Source organism: Olea europaea, chromosome 4 (assembly GCF_002742605.1).
Source record: "Olea europaea var. sylvestris chromosome 4, O_europaea_v1, whole genome shotgun sequence".
Lineage (NCBI taxonomy): Eukaryota > Viridiplantae > Streptophyta > Magnoliopsida > Lamiales > Oleaceae > Olea > Olea europaea.
Genome location: NC_036240.1, coordinates 10,763,620 through 10,772,114, shown reverse-complemented (window position 1 = coordinate 10,772,114; position 8,495 = coordinate 10,763,620). Strand labels below are relative to the sequence as shown.

Sequence of the window (8,495 nt, the reverse complement as noted above, 5' to 3'; positions counted from 1 at the left end):
AGAAAACCATACTTCATTTTTTTAAGTAACCCAAACATACTTAACATTACGTACCAAAACCAGCCATAGTAGGACATGTCTATTGTCGTTTCAACTTGATCTGATGGTTATGTTAGCATGTCAACAATATTGTTTTTACTAGTAATTTAACAATCGAATATATTTAAGTTTTCTATAATAATTCGATTTTTTTCTTAGTACTATAGTTGAATAACACTTTTGATAGAGACTTTGAATACTTTAAAGTTTTATTGTACAATCCAAAATCCTTTCAATGAACGTTTTCTTTCTGAATAATAATTTCAAATGTTTTTGGTATAAAATTTCTTGCCTATCAATAAAACTACGTAGACTTTATAACCATTTTTGTCTTCTAAAGTTTTTGTTGTTTCAACAAATAATGGAACATCTATTTGTTCAATCATGAAGCTACCTCGAGAGACCTAACATATCAACTGATAGCCCAAGAATAACCAACCAAAAGGAGGACGAATTGGTTTCTATAGCTTTTTCAAAAAATTAATTCAAATTCAGGCGAGTTGGAAATGAAAAAGATCTATAAAAAAATGTACAAATATGAAAGCAATGAGTAAAATGGAAGAGAGAGTGCAAACGATATAATTGTGGAGTTTCGATCCAAAACGATGATCTATGACTTTCGTTACCAAATTGCCTGGTATGAATAATACATTTTCACTATATTTGATTCACTTATAGTACAATTCAAATCCTTACAATACTTTTGGTAACTTATAAATAAGAGCACCGATCCTTATTTATAATAAATGATATAAACAAATTTAGTACTAAGAGAGAAATATGCTAATACTTTAATTAAATAGCAATAAATGAAGTTCAAGTGTTAGATGAAATTTTTTTGATGAAAATATGATTTTCAAAAGTTGAATCAATAAAAGATTTTCAAATTGATTGTTTGATAGAATAAATGAGATGTAAGTTCAAGAGATATAATCGGTTCTTTTTCAATTTAAAGCTCTCTAAAAATGTATGATGAATGCAAGAAATGTGGATATTTATAGAGTTCAAAAAGCCAAAAAATTTGTAAGTTCGGATGACCCGTTCGGTTGATTGCCTCTTGCTCAGATGAACAATATAACATTTTGTATAGTGAAAATCAGATGTCAGCATAATCAAAATTTGGACCATTTGAAACTTTTGGTCAACAACTTCTTTTAACCAGTCAACCGCCTCCGATTGACCTCCTTTTTTCGGTCAATCAATCATTCGATAGTCTTGATCTTTTTATGTTATGACCCCCGTTTGATCTGATTTGAAAGTTTTGAAAAACATGGACTTTTGGATAGTATTTTTAACTAATTTTTCACGATAAAATATTTTTCAACTTCAAATATCATTTTAAAAATCATTTTTATATTTGATCAAAACAGCGTATTAGAATAACTTTTAAATAAACAAAATTGTTTTTAATTTTACTACTCCTAATATGTATTTTATTATTTTTTATAGATATTTTATTTTCCTCATATTCCTTTCAAGTTATTATATTATTTCCCTCTATTTTTCATGTATATACTATTCAATTAGGTAAATATATGGAGCATTGAATAGTGAAATATTTCGAATCCACCTAATTATAGAGAGTGAAATTTAATTTATATTTTAAAATTTTAATTTGAAGGTCTATTAATACATAATTTTTCATATTTGACTCTTTAAAATAAAGAATATTTCACTTTTAAATAACCATTTGAAGATGCTAAAAATTTTATTTTATAATATAGATGATCATATTTAACTTGATTGTCACATGTAGCCTCTGACTCGATCTATGAAGTGTGAAATATATTTTGGTTGAATAATTAGCAAAAAATCTTGTCGTTTGCACTCATTGTAAAATAGGCTCTATCGTTTCAAACTTAACTTTTACATTCTCGTTTTAAATCTTTCTTGCAGAGTAGGTCATTTTCGTTATGTTCTGTTAAATCTTTCCTTGAAATATAGGTAATTAGCTAAAAAATAATAATAAATTAAAAAATCCCCGTCATTTGTCTTCATTGCTCAAACCATCCTTATTGTTTCAATTTTGACACTTAAGCACTTAAATTGACCTTTCTTTGTGCAAAACATCATTCCGTCTATTTTCTCTATTAAAGCATTATAAAATGCTAATTTACCCTACTCTTTAAATAAACAAATAGAAAATAAATTAATAATATAAAAAATTGCATTTAGAGTTCTAAAAAAAAAAAAAAAATGAGTCTCAAGTAAAATAACTTAAAATATTCTAACAAAAGAAAAATATTTATCTTCCCAATTAACCCACATAACTACGCCTATCCCATACCCTCCTCCTCCTCCTCCTCCAGCACTACCACCACCGCCACCACCACCAAAATAATTAAAACTATAAAAAAAAAAGTAAGAAAAGAATTAAGAATAGGAAAACAAAAAAATAAAATAAAATGGTGCTTCTTCGTCATCCATGTTTGTTTTGCCTCATATTAGGAATTTATCTATTCTTTACAAAACCAGAACAAAATTCAAAAGCTGATGCAATGAGTGAATTTCGCCTAAAAAACTCTGGTAATTTCGCTGAAGTAATAATGATATTAGACGACAAAACTTGATTACAGAAAAATAGCTTAATTCTTGAACGGTGCCATAGTGAAATAAGGAAAATGGGTTGTGATGGTGACAATGGAGATGGTAGGGTGCGAATTGGATGAGAAAGAAGCACCATTTTATTTTTTATTTCTTATATTGTTAATTCTCTTCTTACCTTTTTTTTTTTTTTCCTTATGTTTTTAATTCTCATTTTAATTATTTTGGTGGGGTGGTAGTGGGGGGGGGGCGTAGGGATCAGCATATGGACAGGTGGATTAATTGAGAAGATAAATTTATTTATTTTTTGTTGATAAAATATTTTAAATTGTTTTACGTGGAACTCATTTGTACTTTTTGAAAAATTTGAAATTCTAGATACAATTTTTTATATATTTTTTTTCTATTTGATTATTTAAAGAGTAGGGTAAATTAGCCATTTTATAATGTTTTAATGAAAAAATGGATGGTCAAAACCTTTTATGTAAAGAAATGTCGATCTGAGTATCAAAATATCAAAATTGAAACAATGGAGACGATTTACTTAATAAAGGGAAAGGATAGGGACTTTTTGTGCCAATTACTTATATTTCATGAAATTAACAAGACGAAAATGACCAACTCCGCAAGAAAGGTTTTAAATGAGAGTGTAAATGTAAAGTTTGAAATGATTGGAACTATTTTCGAAATGAGTTCAAACGATAGAGGTGTTTTTTCCTAATTATCCTATTTTATACTTTTTATTCTCTTTTTAATTATTTTTGGTGGTGATGGTGGAGAGCAGGGGATGAGCTTAGGGATAGGTGGATCAATGAAGAAGATAAAATATTTTCTGTTATTAAAATGTGTTAAATTGTTTTACATTCGACTCATTTGTATTTTTCAAAAAATTTTAAACTCTAGATTCAATTTTTCATATTATTTTTTTTCCCTATTTGATTATTTAAAGAGGAGGTAAATTAATCATTTTACGATGCTTGAAAGAAAAAAAATGGACGATATTGACTTTTTAGCCAAAGAAATGTCGATCTGAATGTAAAAATGTCAATATTGAAACGATAAAAACGATTTGCAGAATAAAAACAGAGGGTATAGGCTTTTGTGTCAATTACCCATATTTCACTGAATAAATTAACGGAACATGACAGAATTGACTTACTAACCAAAAAAGTTTTGAAATGAGGATGCAAATATTAAGTTTGAAACGATAGTAACTATTTTTGCAATGAGTGCAAACCATATGGATGTTCTTTTTGCTAATTATCCATTTTATTTTGTGTGAAATATATTATTACTTCTTTGTTAGAGTATCTCCAAATGAATTTTTAAACATGATATGTTTTCTATTTTAAAGAGTCAACCTTTAAAATCATATTCCAAAAAGGCTATTTAAATTAACATTTTAATTTAGAGAATTGGAGAGCCAAATTCACTCTCTATAATTAAATGTATTCAAAGTGTTTCAATTTTCAATGTTAGAAAACAATAAAATAATATAGGGAAAAGTTAGTTAAAATAAAAAATAAAGAAAAATAATAAAATTTTTTAAAAGTAGTAAAATTAAGTGTTAAATATAAAAAAATTGTTGGAGTACTTTAAAATTTTATCTATCTAAATAATAGAGTGTGCATTTTCTCTTAGCAAAGAATGGAATAGCATAAACCATCGCTGCTTCTTCAATTTTCTCAGTCGTTAAACCCTCCCATTTAGGTAGAGTTAGTTATTAACTAAGTGTGTTTCTTGATTTGATCTTTCATAAATTTTCTTAATAAGGGGGAGATTCAAAAGTAGATATCTTTGTTTAATCTTTTATACCATCTCTAACATTGTACCAAAATTTGTACCATTTAGCACCAAACTAAAAATCATCTTCAATCCATTATATTAAAGTTGCTCCAAGTAAACAGCCTTTATTCATTTTCTTTATTCTTAACAATTTATATAGCTGAAAAATTATTTATTTATTTAATTTAATATTACATATATTACTACGTACATAATTACCTTTCATTTACGAAAATATTAAATCATTTAATAAATTTTAAAAATGTAGAACACTTAATAAAAATACCACAACTAAAAATATATTAAATCATGTTATTAATCCCAAAATTATGATACGATTAAGTCAACCTATTGTCAAAATTTAATTATTGAAATTCATATATTCATCCCACAAATGTTCAACTAATGTATTTCGAAGTGTAATGTGAGCATCTTTATCCTTGATTTGTCTATGACGAGCAAGGAATTTTTGAAAACGTTGATTTTCGTTTTTAACCAACTCAACTTCTGGAGTAGGCGCTTCCATCCAAACTTGAACCAGTGCATTAAGATCACGTTCGTCCTCAATTATTATGTTATACGTAATAATGTATGCAATTATTATATCATGTAATACATGTTTGTCCCAAAAACGTGTTGGTCCTTTTACAATTCCATCAAAACAATCAAATTCGTCGACGTCGGAAGACCACACGTCAACACAATCAACATCTCTTGGATTATCTTCGTTTTTTCTACATATAAACGAAGATAATGTCAACAAGACGTTTACTCAATGACCTAGAGTGAAAAAAGCAAAACTGAAAAGGAAAAATAATGAAGAAAATACAAAATTGATTGAATCCATTAAGGAAGAAAATTGGCTACTTGTCGAACTGTGTGTGTGTGTATATATATATATATATTTATTTATTTATTTATTTTTTATTTTTTTAAAGCAGTCAAGAAAGATGGCAAATGTACGAAATCCAAAAAAAAAAAAAATTGGCAATGACAGAATATCGAGAGGAAAACAAAATATTAATGAAAGATTTGAATTTGATAATAGATTTGAACCTACACGAGTTCTTCCAAAATGAGCAAGCAAGAATCTTACAAAAGAGAGTTCAATAAGATAAAGGATCCGAAAGTTCCTGGTTTGTTTGGTAATTATTTGATGACATTGGAGGATTTGGAAATGATCTACCAGATTACTAAGCTATTCACTTGTTTTATGTATCGTTGAGTGACGTATGTATGTGTCTGCTGTTGTAGTTTTGTTTTATTTTAAATAATCATATTTGTTGAATTTAAAAAATTTTTGAGTACTTTTATTTTAATTCATTCCTCGATTATTATTAATTACACAATTAAAGTTTATTACAAATAATAATAATAATAATAATTAAAATTTATGTATAATGTAAAATCACACAAATACCCTTGATATCATTTGTGATAAATGAAAAAAAGGGGCAAAATGGACTTTTATCAAATTTTGAATGCTATTCACTTGTACCATTTTGGTGCAAAATGGTGATTTGGTGTTTTGGCTGGAGTTGCTCTTAGTTTTATGATGTTATTTTCCATCATTTCAAGTGTTGTTCCTAAATATCGTAAAGTTTTCGTGGGCTCTTTTTTCTTTTGTGATTCATTTCTTGCTTTTTATTTATGATGTTCTGTTTTATCATCTTTTTCTTTAAGTTTAATTGATTTTTCGGATCAAATTATTAGATGTATGAGCCTTCTGGGTTTTGTAAATTGTTGGTGAAAATTTGTGCAAAAGGCGTTCACTCTTCAGTCAAGACATGTATGATTACATTTTGTTCTTATAAGGTGCCTGTGTTTCGCTCTGTTGACGTTATGTGGAACTTCTAAAAGGACTTTGAGTTGTCTGCATCTTCATGTTTATGATGCATGGCATAGTCGCATAGATACAATACTACAATGACAAACTAAGATGCAGTTCCGATATGTTATTGCATCGTATAGTTGGTGGAAAAAATGTAAAATAATCGATATTTTGAGCTTAGACTGTGACTCAAACTTATTGATATAAAGATAGAGAAAAAAAAAGAGAATAAAACCAAAATTGGATAGAGTAAAAATCTTATTTCTCTCTTACAAGTTTATGTGGTTCATTCACCACAGTAATGTTGCCTCGGTTAACTTGTTTTTTGGTAAATTTTTTCTAGTATTCTCGGAATCATTACTGATTATCTTGAAATACTAATCTGAAATTGGTTGCATGGCTGGTCGAAGAGATTGGAACAAAGTTGAGTGAGAACTTTCTGAAAGATCTTTCCATATTTATGTCATTCTCAATATAATGGAATTTCCATTAGTAGCAACTTATTAATTGTTAGTAGGCTGTCTCTCGAGACACTTGGGCATTTTTAACTTCTTTCAGTTTCTAACGCAAATGGGACTCTGCAACAAATTCGGCAGCCTGTTGAGGCAGACGATTTCTGACAATAGTGCATTGAATGTAAAAGGTTCAATTTGTAATGCTGTCCGTTGCATGTCAACAAAGCTTTTTATTTGAGGTATCAGCTTAAAAATTGTGATTTTCAAATGATTCGTATACATTTCGGCATGAATTTGTTTTTCTTGTAATAGGGCTCTCCTATGGAACCGATGACAACTTTGTCAGAGAAGCATTCTCTAGCTTTGGTGATGTTGTTGACGGTGAGCCATAGCGCTTCATATAACTAACTGTTGGATCAAAATTTTTAATTCCTAGATAAAGTCAGAGCAAATTCTGAATTATACGTGCGTGTGTATATAAAATGGCACGCACATTTACATCATTCTGTAATTTTTGCTCATTGAGATCACACTGTGGATTGTTTATCTGTATATACGGTGCATGTGTGGTCCCTTGTACACATGTATGTATCTCTGCTTTGTGGAGCATTCTTAGAAAAATAAAAACAGGAGAAAACTAATGTTTCATAGAATCTGATTTCTGCTGACTTTCGGTTTACATGTGGCATGGCTTATCTGTTGCAGATCAGCTGCAAAGTTTATTTAGAAAAATGTCTGTTTCATTTTATATTTTGTTTGGATCCTCTTGCATTGAGCTTTGACGACGTAAAAATGTTAATACTTTTGGTTTCGTAGATTGTTGAAGAGCTTTGTTTTATTGATTAATGAAATATCTTGTCTTCGTTGACTCAGCTCATTTTCTTTCGAGAAAAGAAATAACAGTAAAATGAGCTAATTAGGGTGTGTTTGAGCCCCATTATTTGGTATTATAATGAGATGAATATTGTTTTTTTTTTTTAATGAGTGGTTGAAATTTTTTTGATTTATGTGTAATATTATTTTATTAAAGATTGTATGGTTAAAAGTAGGAGAGAAAAAAATTTAATTTAATGTAATGAGAAATAATGAGGCTCAAACGAGGCTAACATTTCATCGAGTGTCCCAAGGCATTATTCCTGGATACATGATAAATGGTTTGGGTCAGGGTATTACTGAAACTGCTTTCTATTTGAATTTTTGGCCTATATTCATTTTGCATTGCTGGTGATTTTCTCTTGGTTACAATCACCCATTAGGACAGTAGTTGCTGGTTAGAAAAACTAGTTTTTCTGGAGATGCGTGCACCTTCAAATTTTTCCTTGTGCAGCAAGAGTTATCATGGACAGAGAAACCCGGAAGTCAAGAGGATTTTGGTTCGTAAATTTCTCGTCTGATGAGTCTGCTAGCTCGGCTGTGTCAGCCATGGATGGACAGGTGAGTTTCTGGATTATATGGAAGTAATATACCGCTGTATATATAACATCTCCATCTCCGTCTCCCTATTTTTCTCGTTTCTTCACTTTGCCCTGCAGCAAATATCTGGGTTAGTGTCGCTCAAGAAAGGGCACCTCGTAGTAACTTCAACAATTCTGGCGGTTTTGGTGGTGGGTTTGGCGCTCGTTGAGGGAATGACAGATTCTAAGCTTTTGGCAACTCCTTTAGCTTAGCAACTGTAGTGTTCCATATCATGTTTCTATTTGTGTTTTTACCATTTTGCTTTGAATCGATGATATTTGCTTCTCTCTCAATAGAAGCGTTTGCATTGCCTCAATTAGTGCACGGTCTCTGTAAGTAATCCTCTTGGGGATGTATTGTTGTAGCTTATAAGTCAACATGTGAAG

General features: G+C 29.5%; 1 pseudogene; it reads left to right on the top strand.

Moving 5' to 3' along the window:
* The first annotated feature begins 6,769 nt into the window (after positions 1-6,769).
* LOC111393021 lies at positions 6,770-8,278 on the top strand (annotated as a pseudogene).
* Positions 8,279-8,495: the final 217 nt, after the last annotated feature.